Genomic DNA, 19505 nt, shown 5'->3' on the forward strand with positions numbered 1-19505 from the left:
GAGAGAGAGGTTCATGCTCCAAATGATTAGCACAACTAGAGCTAGTCCAGACTGAAGGTAGGAAGCATGGACTCCCTGGGTCTCTGACAGGGGAAGTAGCACTTGAGGACATGGGTTCAAGTACATGAGCCATCACTTGCTGCTGCCCAGGTGCATTTTTGGGTTGTTAGATTGAGAAGTGGAGGCTGAACTAAACCCCAGGCACAAACGTGACACTTGATAAATTGCTTTGATTAGTTAGGAACTAGAGGAGCGCATGGACAAGGAATTAAACATTATTTATTATCTATTATATGCCAGAAGTATTACATTGAAATCCTCTGTGATGTTCCTTTATAGGATGAACCATGTTTGAAATACAAAACAAAGAAGTGGAATCTGAGAAGAAAAGTAAACTCACTTTCAGCTTTTGGCACTAAAAATAAGATCTGTTCTTAAAAAATTATTCTTCTTTCAGAACTATTCTTTGGTCATCAAAAAAGGTCTTCTCTTTGATAAATGGCTCCAAAGATTAGGATCTCCCCTAAATCCCCACAAGATTGAAAACAGTTTAATTGTGTAAACTACAGCTATAGATAATTTTGGCTGGTAAATGTTTTTAAAAAGCGAGACTGGATAGAAAATAGATGCCCATTTTAGTTTGTGTTTTGGACCAACTTAACCCATCTTTCAAGACTCACCTTGAACCCTCCCTGTCTGCTATGTTAATCCTTTTCTGGCCACCGCAGACTATTTTCTCCTAATCTGTCTCTGCTGGGACTTAGGAATCATTGTGCAATATATTATTCTTTAACGCTACCTGCCCCCCATGACAGCCATTTGTTGCCTTTAATTGATATTTAATTGTGGTCCTTTAGTTCATCTTAGTGTGTGTACGTTTCCTTTCAATTTTACCATGAACACCTTGAAGGCAAAAGATTTGTCACAAACATATTTGGAATCCTTTTTTTAGAAAAATCCTATCACAGTGTTGGGCACATGCCAAAAGTTCAACTTTTGAGTTTCTTGTAAAAGTTCCTCCCAAATTTCGGAACCAGAAATATGACAAAAATTTGTTCAAATATTTGAGGATCAAATGTTTCAGATTCATTAGCTCTAACAGAAAGCAAAAATAGCCTCAATTTTATGCGGCTCCCATCAAGAGACAGAATCTATTTACCTTTTCCATGAATGCAGACTGGTCTTGTGAACTGTTTTGACCAGTTGAATGTGAGCAGAATTATACTGTGTGAGCTCTGACCTCACTCCTCCAAAACTTAGCTAAGTTCAGAGAACTACCAGGCTGAGATCAGCCCAAGTTGCAAATCCGTAGAATCATGAGGTAGGAAAATGGTTGTTATTATAAATCACTAAATCTTGAGTGATTGTTTTAGGCAACAGAAGCAGGCAGATAGGTAATCTCCTTTAGTTATCATGATAAGCCTGTGAGATACATGTTATCATCTGACTTTATGGATTAGGCAGCAAGCATTCAGAGGCAATGTGTGATCAGAATCAGGGCCTTAAGCGCTGTCAGGAGTTTATGTCTTTAAGCTAATATTACCTGGATAGGGAAAAACTTTAGAAGGCATGTGTCTCAGCAGGCACTTGTCTATCTTGTGTGGAGGAAGGAATGAAGGAGTGTTGGCTCAAGTCAGGAAAAGTTCAGACCATGGAGAATTGTCTATATTGGAGCAAGTGAGAGGCAGAGAGAGCGTGGGGACTCTTGGGTTCAGGCACTAAGGCTGAAACAAAGTAGTGAGGAGGTCTCTAAAGAGGGGAATGATAACCGTGGCTACTAAATTCACTAAGTACTTCTTGGTGGGTTAGAGGAAGTGCTGGGTCTCAGTGCCCACAAATCTCCCAGATGAGGGTGAGAGGAATTAAATAGGGCTCCTACCACCCACATGGGAAAACTTCATTGAGTCCCTGCCTTCTGGCTTCAGTCTTCTGGCAATAGTGGCATTTGGAGAATGAACCATGACCAGGAGGTCTCTGTATGTTTGTCCTACTGTCTGTCTTTCCACCTCTCAAATTAAAACACCAAAATAAAATTGGTTGTGCCTCTAACTCTAAGGGTAAATAAATAACTAAAATAAACTTCTCTTTCATAATATCATCTGGTCCATAACATCATTTTCTATCTGATTTCTAACACTGGACTGACATTTTTTTTCTCATCCCAGGGAAAGTATTTTGAATCCTTTGGAACACAGTCACATGTAGCTGATCAGTTATAAGTTGTCCTGTGTTGGACCCAGAGCAGGGGTTTCTCCAGTGGATTCATTCAGGAGGGTGCCTCTGCTCTAAGCTTTCAAGGTGGCATGCTCTGGGTTCTACAAACAGGGCTCCCATGGAGGGAACTGTGCTCTCTGCCTGTGCAGTAAGATAAGGAGTTGTTCCAGATAAAGACCTCAGAAGTCCAGTGAGTTGTCTTCGTTGAGACCAACCTATTACTACAAAATATTTATGTTAAACCATTTACTAGACTCACATACATGCACACACACACACACACACACACAGAGAGAGAGAGAGAGGGAGAGAGAGAGAGAGAGAGAGAGAGAGAGAGAGAATATTATTGTCTGTTCTTCCATTCCCTGGTTCACTACTCAAATGCCTGCAAATAGACCTTGTCAAAGTCCACAACTCCATCCATGTGTTGACAGGGCTCAAGCATTGCAGCCATCATCTTCTGCCTCCCAGGATGTATTACAGGAAGTTGGATTGGAAGTGGTGTAGTCTGGACTTGAACTGGTACTCTGATATAGGATACAGGCATCACACACTGTGGCTTAACTTACTGTGTCATGATGCCTGCCCCTAAACTAATTACAATCCCTTTCATTGATTCATTAGATAGCCTATACATATACAGCATAGCTGTTGAATTGGCAGCATAATTTAGTGGCTTCACACGGCAGCATGTGTGATTCTCACTTTACAAATTGAGAAAACCTAGATGTAGGAGCTCATTGATGTGCTCAAGTTCACAAAGTTAATTTGTGGTTGAGTCAGGACTGGAACTTATTTGTTTGGCTCCAGGTTCCATGGTCTTGCTTAACTCATTTAAATCCCTGGAGCTGACACGAAAGCACTTCCTATGTGTAAGACAAAGGGACTGCAGACAAGTGTCAAACTGGACTACTGTACACAGGAACAAGATGTGTCTGCACAGCACTTGCTGGATGCCAGACTCTGCTCTGCTTTCAACGCTTTGCTTCAAGAAATACAACGAATTCTCATAACAACCCACGGAAAAAGGACATTTATTACTCTCACATGTATGGCAAAATGGAGACATAAACAGTTAAATTGATCTGGGGTTTAGATACAGAGAGCCTGCTGCAGGGGCTCACCAGGAAAATCTTTTACCCTTCAGCACCAGGATCCTATGTCAGCCCCAGTTCAGGTCTTGGATACTCCATTTTGTTCCCAGACCACTGCTTGTGGCCTGGGAAAGCAGTGGAGGATGGCCCACTTTCTTGGGACTTTACAACTGCATGGAGATCCAGAAGAAGTGCTGGCTCCCTACTTCAGGTTAACTCTGGCCATTTGGGCGGTGAACCAGCAGATGGTGGACATTTCTGTCTCTCTCTCTTTCTCTCCTTATTCTGTAAAAATCTGCCTTTCAAATGAAAACAAATAAATCTTGAAATACAGTCTAAAGTAAAAACTTTTTATTAGCCATTGTGTCATACTGTCCTCATTCTCAGGGAAATTACTGAGAGGTGAGACTCTAAATGACAAGCAAAGGTCTTACTAGTGCCTAACATCACAGCTATGTGAGTTCAAGTTCTTGTCTCAGAACTTAAAGTATTTGTCCTTGTAAAAGTTAACATGTTTTGGGGAGTGTGTGTGTGTGTATAGTATCTTTTCATCTGCAGTGCAGGATTTTGATTAGAAAGGTGTTATGATAATTAACAGTGTATGGGCATGCATGTGCTTGTGTGTGCAATGTGTGTAGCCTAGAACAATCCTGCATCCTGCAGTAAGCATAATATGGTGTTGTGATTATCACCATTCCAAAGGATTATGATATGGACTCCCATTTGCATAGCACAGACAGGCATTAGAGATTCTTAGAGATGGGGGATTTATTTTCAGTGACAATGGTTAGGGCAGGCCTTAGTGAGATAAAGAGAAGATATAAAGTGGATCGCAAAGAGTAGAACTGGGGATTGACAGGTATGTGCATTCATGAGTACCATGTTATTGTGGAAGAGATCTAAGACAATAGTGGAGAGGTGACCTCTACCTGTTTAGCTGGCTAGTTAGGGCCAGAGCTTTGAGCAGAATGCAAGTCTTCTCACTTTAATTCTGTCAGTCTCTGGGCAATGTCGGAATCATTCTGGGCTAGCTAAATTACAGACTAAACTTCCTCAAGTCATACTAGAACTTCCTTTTGTAGTTGTAAGTGTAATCGGAAGGTCATGTTTGCCTTTAGACTACCACCTCTTTGGAAGGGATGCAGCTGAGCTGCAGACTTGACAGTCATGAGAAAGACCTTCTGCAGAAAGAGGAGACTTGTGATCCATTCGCAGTCTCTGCACGCAACAGCTGATGTGCACTGAGCACTTATTATCTCAGGTGTTCACTGTGGTTTCACACTGACACCAGAGGAACTGTATAGAATCAGTTCTGTTGACCTTCAAGCAAATATAGAAACAACTTAGGCTAGTGGTATCTTAGTAGTTTGCCCATGATCTCACTGCAAAACAAAACAAAACAAAACAAAACAAAACAAAACAAAGCAAAACAAAACCGTGAACCAGGATGTAAGCAGTGTCTACCAGATTCCCCACACCCATTTTCAAACACAAGGACAGAAAACTGACTGTATTGATGATTATGTACCTTTCTAGAGAACTACTGAGGACAACTGAGAGAATAAGCCTTGTATCAGTTGACAAGAATCCTGTGGCCAGTAAGTGATGTTTGTTTTGGTGATAGAGTGGGAATTGGTGGCATGACAAGGCGTTGCTGGTCCTACAATGTCAGCCTGTATCAATTCTCAGGGAATCTAGAGCCCAGCTTGAACGTGTCAGGGAGAGGACTCAGTTTCTTTCTTCTTTCCTCCCTCTCACCTTCCCTCTTTGTCTTCCTCCTCTGTCTGTCTATCTCTTTCTAGAATCAGAGACAAATGGAGAATAAATATGAAACAGTTCATTACTAACTGTCCTGGGAGCTAATTACTTGTCTTCTAAGATAGTTTTATAGAGGCCATATGTAGTCACTGTATCTTAGACAGTCTAGGGAAAAACAAACTTATTTGTTGACTCCTAATTCCCACGAGGAGGATTCGGTTCTTTTAGAAAGGGAGAAGCATCGTGTTTTCTCTATCCATCCATTCATTTGTCCATCTATGCAATTATCATGCATGCATTCATCATGCATCTGTCCAGCCATCTCTCTATTCAAAGCCTTTGATTGAGAGTGTGTTCAGTGCAAGGCAGTGGGCTTGGTGATATGCGGCCAAGAAGATGCACAGGTCTTGCATCCCTACAGGATTACAAGGCGTCTCTTCACTGTGGGGTACTGTGGGACAGTGTTAGGGAGGCAGCGATGAGGAAATGGCTAATACAGACAGTGGGCCCTTGGGGAGAACATGCAAAGGGAATCAGGCAAGTTGCTTCCCCACTCCTGCCTCTGTGGTTGCAGATGAGTGCCCAGCTGGCTGGCTGGCCACTGGCACAGTCTGTTTCTTTGTGTGAAAACCAGTGGAATCACATATGTGCTGCTCCCAAATGTGGTCTCGGCACCAGCACCTTCCAAGCGGGAGGCTCTGTCATGGTGTTGTCTGCCAAACCTTGGCCCAAGGATTCAGGCCACTTGGCCCGCTGAACTGGGCTCTGTGCCTGAGCTGAAAACTGTCTGCTGTAGAGGCTCAGGCGGGGGCGGGCGGGGGCGGCTGCGGCAGGTGGCAGAGAAGGCCAAGGGCTTCGTGTGTGTGTGTGTGTGTGTGTGTGTGTGTGTGTGTGTGTGTGTGTGCTGGAGCGAAGGCTTTTCTGGCTGCACTTTGCGCTGTTTCGCCGGGTGAGAGACAAAGAAGCTCTGTCTGCTTGTCAAAGTACTCTCTGCTGACTGAGACACAGCCAGGGAAAGTCCAGCCCGGGGCACCCCAAGTTCAAATGTGAGGTGTATTTTGCAGTGGTTAGAGGTGACAGAAGAAGGGAGGTAGGAGTCAGAGGGAAAACAGGGAAACTCAACGTCCTTTAAATAGAACAGAGGACCATTTATCAGCATTTTAAAAAACAAATCATGTCAGCTTCTTCACATACAAAAAAATTTGGTAGAGTCACATGCCATGGCTTGTCTCCCACAGAGATGGCCTATTTTTCATTTTCCCTGAAGATTCTGGTTTGGCTGTTGACGAAGGCCATTTGTCTGGTGCTGCTTGGTCCCGTTTGGGCTTCACGTGCACTCAAGGGCCACTTGCACTGTGTCAGCCACAGAGCAATGTGTGGCTCTGGACAGTGTCTCAGATATAATTGAAATGCTGGGATGTGTTAAACATTGCAGGGTTTTAAGCTGAGAAATAATTTCATGATGTGGCCTTTAGGATTGTTAATTAGCACTGTCTGTAAGAACATGTAACAATAACACCACCTACCGTAAAAGCGAATGTTCTACACTTCAGAACACTCATTTCTTTAGGGCTTCCTGCAGAGAAGCGGTCATTAACTCTTTTTTGGACAAACCTTTTTAGACATGCTCTACAGGGCCAGGATACCACGGTTCCCTCTGGTCCTGAAGATTTCTGTGAGTATTGCAAGGACGGCTGACACACACGGTGTGAGGGAGAGCTGTGAGCCCAGTTCTCCACCAGGGCACCTGGGAGCTGATGGCCCGCCCCTGCCCAACTCCAGAGATGCTGCCACTCCAGAGTCCAGAAGGAGATTCGAGAGAGGATGTGGGAAAAAACGGAACTGTATACATTGCTGCTGGTAGTGCCAAATGGTGCAGCTGCCATGAAAAACAGCCTGGTGGTTCCTCAAAATATTAAAAATAGAAGTCCCATCTGATCCAGCAACTCCTACTTCTTGATATTTATTGTAAGAATTGACACCAAGAACTCAAGAGATATTAGTCATTTTAGATTCATTACAGCAGCACCATTCATGACAGGGAAGATGTGGAAATAAATTAAGTGTCTATTAGTGGTTGAGGGATTAAGAAAATGCCACTGTGCATGCAGCAGGACTTTACTGAGTGTTTAAAAAGGAAGGGAATTCTGCAATATGGGACAACCCGGATGAACCTTGCAGAAATTACACTAAGTGAAATGAGCCAGTCACAGAAAGACAGATAATGCATGATTCCACTCATATGAGATATTCAAAGTGGTCACACTCACAAAACCCAAGTGGAAAGTGAGCTGCCGTGAGCCGGGGAGAACAGTAAATGTGCAGTTACTCATCAATGGGTACAGGTTTTAGTAAAGAAAGCCTAGTGGGTTCAGGAGACACACGTGGTACACTGTACCTGAATTCAACAACACTGTATCATACATTTATCATGTTGTTTACAGAGTGGATCTCATGCTGAGCATTCACACAGCAATTAAAATAAAAACTCCAAGGCTTGGGCTTGGGTCTCGGGCAGTGAGCTGGCTCACATGCTGCCTGTTGTGCTAGAGGAAATGGGCAATGACTGGCTTCATTGGCACTGCTGAGATGCTCTTGAGTGTGGCGGCCCTTCCTGTCTTATTGAGAATGGAAGCTGCTGATGATACAGGAAGGAGGATTATCCACTTTCTCCCACTTACATTGTAACAGCAGAGAGCTTTTTAATTCATTCACCTTTCCCTTAAATCACAAGATCCCTACAATGTCATGACACATGGAAAGAGCAGAATACCGCAGTCAAGAATCCAGCCAAAGGACTTGAAAGGGGCAAAGGGACAGGGAGAAAGGGGAGGGAAAGAGGTGGAAGTCCTATGCCTGCAAAACTGTAAAACAGAAAACAAGAATAAAAAAATCTAGTTGCAATGTGGAAAAAAGACACATAGGGGTGTTGTGCTTTGTTTTGTTTTCCTGAAGATGCTTTTCTTTACCAAAGAGGGACATGCAGCACCACACGTATGTTTGTGTTTTAAGCAGGTAGGTAGGTGCCTTGCTACCCCAGCCAATATTCCCACAGCTGAATTGTAGGTCTTGACAGCTCCAGTGAGAATTCTGTCCTGGAAACCTGCCCTTCCAACATCTTACACACTGACCTTTCACCTCTCCTATGTCCTTGCTTTCCTGACCACCTCTGGCCTACCAGACTAGAAATGACTGCTGCCTGGTAGGGTTTTGTTGTTTTGTCTTCCAGCCTTGGCAAGTATTAACAACTGATGACACCTCATTTCCTGATACAACAAGAGGTAGCATTGAAATCCTGACCAATGAAGCACATTATCAATTGGAGGTGACACGTTAGCTGAAAACTGCTAACCAATTCAGCTCCAACTTCTTGACCCATTTCCCACCTATGAAGCTAAACCCTGTGATGGTTCATTTAAATTTCACTGCTGCATGCATGAATGCCGTATCTCACCCAAAGCATATTATTTTCATCTCATGTCTAGAATATCAAGTGTTTATTTTGCATGAGTATTTATGCCACCATGAATTTGTCGGTTATGCTTTAGACTTTTGTTCATTTTAACTAGTATCCTCTTGTTATTCTCCCAAGTAGGCTTCTGTGGTGTTTCATGCCTTTTTAGTCCCCTAAACTCCTCCACCTCCAAAGCCACAAGCTGTGTTAGCTCCATTCATTAGTTGTTGCCCTGGCTTCCCATTGCCCTGTACAGTGTTAGGCTCCTTCTCTCTCCTCCCCTGATCCTCCACCTGTCTCCCACACATGCCATGAACTTCCTCTTTCCTTTCAGGAGCTTTGTGATTATTCTGCTTCTGGTGCTGTGTCCTCCCTCCTCCTCCTGCAACATTCACTATTTTTTTCAGACTCAGCAAAGGGCCATTTGCTTGACAAAACCTCCCTTTGCTAAATGTCCTTTACCACAAGCAGACTTGGAAGCCTCTTTTCTGTTTCCCCAGAAAGCTATCTATCCCAGGGACCTGTCATCAGTCTTCTTTTAAGTTTGATTTGCATGCCAGACCCTAACCAAGTTATGTTTACTGAGTGAATAAATGAATGAATGAATGACTTGGGAATTTGAGGCACAGAATAGATTTTGCCCATCTCTCACCCACTTGCCCTTCCTACTGAAGCTCTTAACTGCATTTATCTTTGTAAAAATACTATTTATAACTTTTCTACTATTGGTTTTACTTATTTAGACACAAGTATTATCATTCTCTCCACACTTCAGCTTGAGCCAATTGTTCAGATCTACATCAGCAGTGAGTCTCCTAAAACATGCAGCACACGTGTGTTGACTTATTCTCATTTGTTTACTTAAAAATAATTCTTAGAATTGTAATTTGTTTGAGTAAAAGTAATTTCTCTGAGTAAAAGTTATAATTGCTCAGATAAAGTGCTCAATACGGGATTCTTGAGTTCAAACGAATTTAGTCCTTTGTCACACATAGTCCTAAATATGTAAGGAAAAGTGCCAAAATAATCTGAATTCTAAAGTTCCCAAGGATTTAGTATTGTTTCTAGAAGATGGCTGGGCAAGTGGCAGATATTAAGGACCGGTGTTGAAGTGCAGTAAGTTAAGATGGGATTCATAATGCTTGAAATTCTGCATCAGAGCAGTGATTTGAACCCTAGCTGCTCCTTGCTAATGTGCTCAGAAGGCAATGAATGCTGACTCAATTACTTGGGTGTTTCTATCCATGTGGGAGACATACTGGCAGGTTTTGGCTCCTGGGCTTAGCCTGGACCTGCCCTGACTGTTGTGGTCATTTGGTTGTCATTCTTATGCAGGGGTCGTGCTGATCTTCTCTGTATTGTTCCAATTTTAGTATATATTCTGCTGAAGTGAGCACTGGTGCGGTAATTTAGGGAATGAGCCAGTGGATGGAAAATATCTTTTTATTTCTCTCTCCCTTGTTACTCTACCTTTCCAATACATAAAATGTTAAAATATGAAATATTAAAATAGTTTTTGTGATGAAATAAGGAGGCTCCTATATCCTACATCAGAAGGAAGCAAATTCAAGTTGCTAACATAATGCTACATCCCAGGAATTCCCTCAGAAGAAAGCACTATCCTATGAATTCCCAGAACCCATCAAATATTGGGAGGGAAGGCCAACAAAAACCATTCACCATCTCCCTGTGTGTTTGGATGAATATGATACCTTTGGATTTAGAATAGAGTTCGGTCTCTTTTCTAATCCCGAGGCTCTGATGTGGTGTTTGGGCTTCGAGGTTTACTAGCACAGACTGACATGCTATCTTTCCTACTCAAACACTGTCCTTATTGGCTGACATCTTGTGTTATAGAGGGTGAAGGCATCCCCACAGGAAAGAGTGGTTGTATCTCAAACATGGTGATGAGGTGGGCAGCGCTCTGTCAGATCAATGTTGTATCAGGCTTGTCTTGTCCACGGTTCTCTTCGCTGTTATTTCTCTCAAAGATTCACCTGTGCACAATCTGCTGTCTCCCAGAGACAGATCTGCAGACAATGGTGCATCACTGGCTGTCACCCTTGTGAGAACATTACACAAAGTTTCCCTGTCAACCTCTGACAAACTCCCTTGATTTCAAGAATAAGTGTTTGAACATAAGGGGCAGACACCTTCTTCTGTTGTCATTGACCTGCCCTGAGAAAAAGAAAGATTCTTCAGCTGCTTTGAAATATATGAGCTGGTCTTCACTGGGGGCTTGATTTTCAAAATTTATTTAAAAGACACAGACAGAAAGACAGAGAGATGGAGAGGGGGGGGGGGGGAAGAAGTGGAGACAGGTCTCCCATATGTTCTCATCCACTTTAACAGCCAGGGCTAGTCCATGCTGAAGCAAGGAGCCAGGACCTCTCCCCAGGTCTCCCACATGGGTTATAGAAATCCAGCTTTTTGAGCCATGACCTGCTGCCTTTCAAGGTACACATTAGCAGGAAGCTGTTGTTGGAAGGGAGATCAAGCCCCTATACCAACATTCAGAAATGGGGTGTGGGCTTCCTCTGTGGCTATTTTAACTTCTGTGCTAAACTCTTTACCCTTTTTTTTTCAGTACACCTAATTTTCTGTTTCTTTTATAGCCACTTCAGCTTTGGCAGTGAAAAACTGGCAAAACATTCCTGAGGGTAATTTAGGAAAGAAGGGAGTGGTCTGCAGGTGTATTTTTTTTCTCTTCTGTCTGCTTCCCCTGCTCCCACTGGAGCTGTGGCAGGGGGCTGTTCAGCTTTCTAGTAGGTCTTGTGGTGAAACTTCATAAAACTCTCCCAGGGTGCAGAGAGCACATGGTATCATAGTGCTCTGTGATGTCAGTCTAGTTTTCATGGTCTAACTTGGTTGATGTCAGTCAAAACGGAAGAGCAGCTGGCAGGGGGCACTGTCCAGCGATATGCAAACAGCAGCAGCTCTTCTTCAGTGTTGCCTTCAAAGTCTATTCAGCATGTGGCACCCTCTCTACATCTGCTCTGGCCTGCTCTGAGCCAGCTCTGCTGTTAGAATTCAATTCTTGCAGTACCCCTCCTCCATTTTCCCCCGCATCCTCGTTGTCCACGCAAACAGAAGTTATAATTATATTTTACTGTAAACATTTTAAAATTTGTTTTTATTTATCTGAGAGGCAAAGACGTTTACACACACACACACACACACACACACAACTCCCATCTGACAGTTCCATGATCGGGACTGGGCTAGAGTAAGGCTGGGAGTCAGAAACTCCATCTGGGTATCCCACAGGGCTGGCAGTGACACTGGCACTTCCTACCTGCCATGGGTCTTAATTAGGGAGATGGATCAGAACCAGAGAACAGACCAGAAGTCAGGCCTTCTGAAAGGGGATGTTGTATCTTAACTGGTATCTTAGCAGCAAGGACAAATGCCTTACCTTTCTTTTTTCTGTTTAATTATAACCTCATCAGAAATTTTGTTTTTTATCTTTTGTGTTCTTCATTTGCTGTCTGCTGGAACCAAAAAGAGTGATGACGCTCATGGCGGCCTTTCTTGATCGTTGTTCTATCCTCCAGGCTTGGAAAAACGCTCGAAATGAAGCAGGAGTTTCATGGGCGTCCGGAATGTCTGAGTGCATGCAGACATACCTTGCGTTTTGTGTCTGCTTAGACGTGTAGCTATGTTGCTTTACTTATTCTTTCTTAAAGAAACAACTGGGATGTCATTGCTTAGGGCTTGGGATCTAGGATTGGATAACCATGAGTTAAAGGTCTCACATTATTTCCTGCTAGCTGAACAAACCTAGGGCAAGGTAACATTCCAAGCCTGAGTTAATCCATCTATACGATGGGGATAATAATAGTAGGACCAACTCCTAAGCTGGTTGTGAAGACTAAATGGCATATTGGATTGGCACCTGGCACATAGCAATTGCTCAAGGAAGCTGAAATTTTGATCAGACTGTACAGTTGAGTGAAGGCAGCTCAGAGCTTATAGAGGAGAAATAAATACTTGTAAATCTGCTTTTGAAGAGAAAATCTTCAACAATTATCAGAAAGAGTTGGGTTCTAGTCCTAGGCCTATCATGGCAGCCACTCTATTAGTTTTAGTTCCCTACCTTGATAATGAGGAGAAAACTAAGCACTCTTTAGAGCTAAGAGGAAGATCTGAGGTAACCCCTAATGAAAACCATGCCAGCTCCGAGCCTTGGATGTAGAAAGCAGTTGCCTTTGTGATTGTCTCCTGGCTTCCTGGGCGGCCACATTTGCGGGGAGCCACCAATCTGGTAATCGGTGGAACTTTTTTCCAATGCTTTGATAAGTGCATGCTGTCTTGCACGATCTCCTCTTACTTTGCTGCCTGGTTGGCAGTCACTAGGCTGCAAGCCACGCCATGGCCCCTCACTGGTGGGTCAGCATGTTTTATTTCCCCTTAGTCCTCGCTAATGAAAGGCACTTGCATCCAGTAAATCTTTCCTGTGCTCTTATTAAAGCTCTTGATGTTGGTTACGGAGGTCTGTTCCAAGCTAGGTGAGGATCAATAAGGCTATCCACTTAATCACTTCAGCAATCAACAAGCAATTTTTTTTTAGTTTGCACTCTGGTCAGTGGCCACAGAAACCCAAAGAATGCTCAGACCCTAGCAACCCACAGAGTGTCCTAATGACTTCTCCTTTTCATTTTCTCTTGAAAGTCCAACTCTGCTCAGTCTCAGCCGCCTTTGGCAAGACAATGGCCAACCTTTTACATCTGGAATGAATCCTTTGACATGAAGGGCTCTCTCTCTTTCTGAGGGCTGCGGGCAGTCAGTGCCTGATTACAGATGATTTTGTTCTAGCTATTGTGTCCTTGCACTCTCTGCTACTACTCACACTGAGCATTACTCCTTTCCTACAGAGCCAAGTCTGTCTCCCACCTCAAAATTCAAATAACACATCCACCGGGAGGGCTCTGAAGCTCCCAGAGCAGCTCCTGGAATGTTCTGAACATAGGTCTACTCTAAGGCATTTTTGCACTACTTATGGTTTCTGCCCTGTTTCCTCATTAGTCTGTGACCTCCTTAAGGCTGGGCTTTAGTCCTCTTTGTTTTTTCAGGAGAATTCTAACAGCTAATGAACAGTAAAGAGTTCAATTGTGTTTACTGGAAGGAAGGAAGGATGGAAGGAAGGAAAAAAAGAAGGAAGGAAATGAAGGGAGGAAGAAAGAAAAGGAAGGGAAGGAGTTACACATGAGAATCAGCATGGGCTCAAGTGCTGGCATCACTAATAATTGCTGGGTGACCTTATGATGTGTAATCTGTTTCAGCCTCAATTCCCTTATCTGTCAATGAAGTAGATAATTCTCCCAAATCCTGCCAGCTCAAACATTTTGTAATCCTGTGCCTCTAAGCCCAAGGGTTGCAACTCTTTCATACCCAACATCACCTTATATAACAAATATTTTGAAGTCTCTTTTTGCCACCATAAATAAAACGCTCCAGTATTATATCAATTTTTCATCCAATTAGGAGAAAGATAATGCCCTAACTGAATGTAAAGAGGAGAAAAGAACATTTTGTGACAATATGTGTTCCTTTATGTGGAAGTATGATCAATATCCCCTTAGAAGGCACGACGAAGGAGCTAGAAGCTTGCACTATTAGGATGAATTGTTTTGAATGATGTGAGCTACAAATGCAGACAGAGGAAGGTGTGTTACACTGGTGCATTGGAGAAGTATTTCTGCCTTTAAAGTCCCCCTTTTAAAACGGTAACATTCTAAACCAGTGGCATGAAATCTTTCCAGGATTGAGACAGTAGTCACATTACTGGAAAAATGAGTAATTGTAAAACAAAGGTAGAGTTTTAAGCTCAGACAATTTCAAACAGGCTTTCCAGCTATGTGAACATCCAGAGGGACATTCCAAAGTGCCCTAGGAGGCAGTCTTTATAACCAGAACTGCCTGTAGCCTTGACGGTCTCTGGAATCTTCAGCCCCTGCCTGCTATGTATCAGCAGAGACTCCAGCTTTTGTCCCAATCAAGAACCTCCTCAGCCACTAAAGATCCAAAATGTGGTTGTATAAAGCCTCCCAAGAATCAGCACTCTAAGTTTTAAAGCTATACATGCAGGGCTGGTTTCAAGGACGTCCACTCCAGCAGAGATCTGGGGACCAGAGGGCCTCCTGTGCTTTACCATGTCCTGAATAAAAGGACTGGTAATAGCAATCTATTCAGAGTGCTGGGAGGTTCTAATGAAGAACTTCTGCACTTGGAAGCAGTTTGGGTTAAGGTTGTATAAATTAGGTCACTAAAATGGGAAATAGAACTGAGCACATCTTAAAATCAAGAATCCATGTGCTTATGTAAATTCTGTAGAATTCTGTAAATTATGTAGAAAGTGCTCTGTAAATACAATCAGAGTGAAAGGAATTGAATCTAAGAGGGGAAAATAATACTAATAAAAAGAAACCAAACAGTAGAGTGAAAAATAATAAAAAAAAAAGAGAGATAACGTCCACTCTGAAACTCCTGTTTTGGGAAGGGCCTAGTGCTGTCACTGCCTCAAACATCCTAATAGCCTTGGAAGAAGGGATCTTGCATTTTCATTTTGTACCAGATCCTGCAAATTACATAGCCAGTCTTGGCTATGTGTCATGATGAGATTCTTGCATTACCAAGCATCTAAGGGAAATTGAGTGTCCAAATGATTGTTTTTCTTTTTTTTATCTAGTAAGTGCTTTCTTTGAATTAGACAGCTTATCCCTGACTATTTCTTTTGATTGACTGATCAATTTGTTCAATAAGCTAATACACAGGAGGGAGCCTCAAAAGTTGTGTTAGAAATTGAATTAAAATATGTGTTTTTTGGTAGAAAATATTTTTTAAATATATGCAGTTTTTAAAAATTATTTTATGACACAGTTTAATAGGCACTGGGATCTCTCCTCCACCTCCTCCAATTCCTGCTCCTCCCCACTGTTCTCCCTTCCAGTCTTACAATGGGTGTCTTCTGTGAATTTTCACAAGTCCATCATGCTGCCACTAAGGTGTTTCCCAATAATGTAGGAAATTATCAGCCATTTCACTGTGAGTCCATCCTTGTATTGCATGCATGGGAACATACTTTTCTCTGTTTCTATGTATGAACATATTAATTTCTGGTGCATAGGTTTTTGTGCATTTTCTATAAGCCTCTTGGAGATCATTTCTGTTGAGTTTCTGTCATATACCAGGGTGACTCTTGACTTAGAAGACTTGTATTGTGGAGAGCTGGAATTGTTGCACGTGGTGTTAAGCTACTACCTGATATACGAGCATCACATTTGAAATGGTTCGAGTCTTAGCTGCTCTGCTTTCCATCCTGCTCCCTGCCAATGTGCCTGGAAAAACAGTGGAGGATGGCTCAAGTACTCGGGCCCCTGCCACCCACTTGGGAGACCCAGCCGCAGTTCTAGGCTCTAGGCTTTGACCTTGCACTGCTCCTGCCATTGCAGTCATTTGAGAGGTGAACCACCTGTCTCTTTCTCTCCCTTTCAAATTAAAAGTAAATCTTAAAAATAAAAAAAAGACCTGAATTCTTTTCCTGAAAGACTTCATAGCCTCTGGAATTCATGTTTTAAAAAGGTCTGTTTTATTTAGCTTGAAAGTTAGAGTTACAGAGAGATAAAGAGATAAAGAGATCTACTTGGTTCACTCCCCTGATGCCTGTCACAACTAGGGCTGGGCCAGGAGCCCCAGGAGCCAGGAGTTTGCCTGGACTACTACCTTGGCACAGGACACCAAACACTAGGGCCATCTTGTGCTGCTTTCTCAGGCATCATATTAACAGGGAGCTGGGTTGGAAGCAGAGCAGACAGAACTCAGCTGGCACCCACATGGGATACCTACATCACAGGCAGTTGTCTTATAACCTGTAATGTCACAGTGACAAACCCTGGAGTTCTTTAATGACATTATTAACATTTATCCTTACTTTTTATACATAGTAACTATGAAACTAAAAAAGACAGCATATATAGTAGTGCAAAAAACACTATGATAAAAGCCTCTATTGCTGATTTTGTGATTATGTTACTCTCCATCTCTAGAATAAGCTTTTCCCATTTTTTTTTAAGTTAATGTGGAATATGATGCCCTTACAGGGCACCAAATAGATTTGGCCCTCTGTATTTGTGGATTTCCCATCCATTGATACAATTAATCATAGATTGAACATTCTAAAGCATGTACAGCTGTACTGAGCACGTACATGCGTTGCCATTATTCTTTAAATAGTGTGAAACAGTAGCAATGACACATACATTAATAATATTGTACTACATATTGAAAGTTATCTGGAGATAATTTAAAGTATATGGGAGGATGTGTATAGCTTTTATGGAAATATTAAGGCATTTTACATAATGGATTTAAGCATCCTAGAAATTTGATACCCACAGGATTTCTAGATCCAATTCTCTATGGTAATCAAAGGGTTATTATATTGATTTTCCTGAAAAAGAAAATCAGTAAACAGGTAAAGTTACTGGATTTGGCAAAATCTATCATTTTTTACTAGTCTAGAATTTATGATGACTCATAAAATAATTTTACTATGTTGAAAAAGATATATTAGATACTAAATTGAGTCATTCACAGAATAATCAAAGTTTGGCCTTCAGAACATTATCCATGGCCTGGGGTGGGTGTTGTGGTTCAGTGGTGAATCCAGGACCTGGGGTGTTGCTTCCCTGCTCAGAGTGCCTGGGATAGGATCTACTTCTGCTTCAGATTCAGCTTCCTGCTAATGTGCTCCCTTGGAGGGAGCAGGTGATGTCTCCAGCCCTTGAGTTCCTGTCACTCACGTTGGAGATCTGGATTGAGTTCTGGGCTCCTGACTTAGCCTGCCCATGCTCTGAGCTGTTGCAGGAATTTGGGGAGCGAACCAGTAGATGGAGGATTGTTGTTCCTCTGACTTTCCAATAATAATAATAATAATAATAAACTTTGAGAAATTACCCAGAATGCTAATCTGCTATAACATGCTGTTATCTCTGGGAAAAGAAACAGCCATCATATTTTCAGAGCAGTGTTGATCACTTTGTGTAAGCTTTATGAAAGTAAAGAAGCAGATGTTTGGTGTGGCAGTTAAAATGCTGCTTGGAATGCTTGTATTCCATGTTGGAGTGCCCGATCTGAGTCCCACCTCTAGCTTCCTGCTAATATGTATTCTGAGAGGCAGAAAGGGATGGCTCAGTATGGCAGACTTGAATTGAGTTCCTGGATTGTGGCTTTGGTCTGATTCAGCTTTGGCTGTTGTGAACAAGAAGTGAGAAGATATCTGTGTATCTGTGGCTCTCTGTCTTTCAAATAAAAGAGAAAGATAAGCTCCCCCCCCCCAAAAAAAAAACGCTTAACAAAGAAAATAGAACTGATAAGAGTAAAATTCTTGTATGGACTTCTAGCTGGATATGGTTTAGACTTAAGAAATCAAGACGCATACTTTTTGGTAGTGTTAAGGAATTGACAGATTTTATGTGGATTGATTTTATATGCAGATCTGTTTCTGTAAACATAAGTGTGTTTGTGTGCACATGTGTGATATGAAGCATGGAGATTAAACCGTTGTGTCCTTTGCTATTACTGAGAGGGTGGGCTGTTCAGTGGTTTTACACTGGGAGGAGTTAAGTATTTCCAAGCATTGGGAATTCCATGTATTTTCTCTTCCCGTCCAAGGGTGTAAATCTCTCCTCCTGCTGTGGAAACTCATAGAATATGGAAACCATGTAGCTGCCGAAGCAGGTGGAGGGACAGAGGGTTGAGGTTAGAGAACCAGGAGCAGCAGAGAAATTCTGGAATGAGTTCTGGACTCCTGGCTTCAGTCTGACCAACCCCTTCCTGTTGTAGGCATTTGGGAGGGAGTGAACAGTGGCTGGAAGTTTTGTGTCTACCTTTCAAATAAACAAAATTAAATTAAATTAAATTAAATTTAAAAAATATGAGGGCAAAGAGTAGGGCTTATTACAAAGGGCTCTAAAGCAAGAAACGGGCATTCCTGCTGTGAGAGCTGGGGACAAGAGCTGTAGGGAAAAGAGACTGTTCTTTCGTTTCATTAGTTACAGCATTCTTTGGAGTGACCTGCCAAGCACCCACACCAGATTACTGTGGAGCTTATTAAAAATGCCAATTCCTCAACTCCACTTGAGGTTTGCTAAATTGGGAGTATGTATTTCTTAACAAGCTTCCTAGGTAATTTTTAGTCACACTGCAGGCTGAGAAACAGTTCTTTCAGGAGGAATTGAAGAATTACTGGTTTGGTGCTGGTGTTTGACCTAACGGGTGATATGTGGTTTGGGATGCCTGTTTCCTGTGGTGGAATACTTCGGTTCAATTCACAGATCTGTTCCTGATCCTGGCCTCCTGCTCACGATGCGCATTGCGGGTGTCACCAGATGCTGGGTTAAGGAATTGAGTTCCTGCCACCAATGTGGGAGACTTGATCGAGTTCCTGGATCCTGGCTTCAGCTGTACAGCCCTTGTGAGCATTTGGGGGCTGAACCCTTGCATAGGAGTTCTCTTTCATTCTGTCACGGTCTCTCTACTTTTCAAATATATGAACGAAAACCTAAAAAACTAGTAACTATTGCCTTAATGTCTGCTTCCCTTCTAGAGCAGGTATTCTATATGGCAGGGACCAAATCTGATTCTCTGAAGTGTCCCCTTTGCCAAGGTCACTCAGTACATTGCTTTTGAGTAAGCAGGCAAATGATTGAAAACCATGAACTGTGACTAGTTACCATGGCCCATTATGTATCCCCTACAACTTTTTGTATTTTGGTAATAGATTCCATAGATCTTGGCTTTTAGTTTAGGATGAAGTTAGTCATTTTTGATGAAGTCCGCTTAATTTTTTTAAATCCTGCCTCTAAGTCCTTTAGAGAAATGTTGTGTATAAGTACCTTAAGCTGGTGTGTCTTCCCAATGATCGCACTAAAGATTCTGGTGTTCAGATTGGGGATTCCTAAGGGTACGCTGCGTCCTTTCAGAAT

The 19505-nt window shown here is 42.4% G+C and overlaps 1 protein-coding gene and 1 pseudogene across 1 annotated transcript in view; both read right to left on the reverse strand.

The window, feature by feature from the left end:
- NFIA (nuclear factor I A) overlaps nucleotides 1–19505 on the reverse strand; it is a 589215-nt gene that overhangs the window by 481753 nt on the left and 87957 nt on the right. The window lies entirely within an intron of this gene.
- Nucleotides 9833–9917, reverse strand: LOC121155401 (annotated as a pseudogene).

This window comes from Ochotona curzoniae, unplaced genomic scaffold (assembly GCF_017591425.1).
Source record: "Ochotona curzoniae isolate NIBS_2020 unplaced genomic scaffold, NIBS_Ocur_1.0 contig_291, whole genome shotgun sequence".
In the NCBI taxonomy this organism is placed as follows: Eukaryota; Metazoa; Chordata; class Mammalia; order Lagomorpha; family Ochotonidae; genus Ochotona; species Ochotona curzoniae.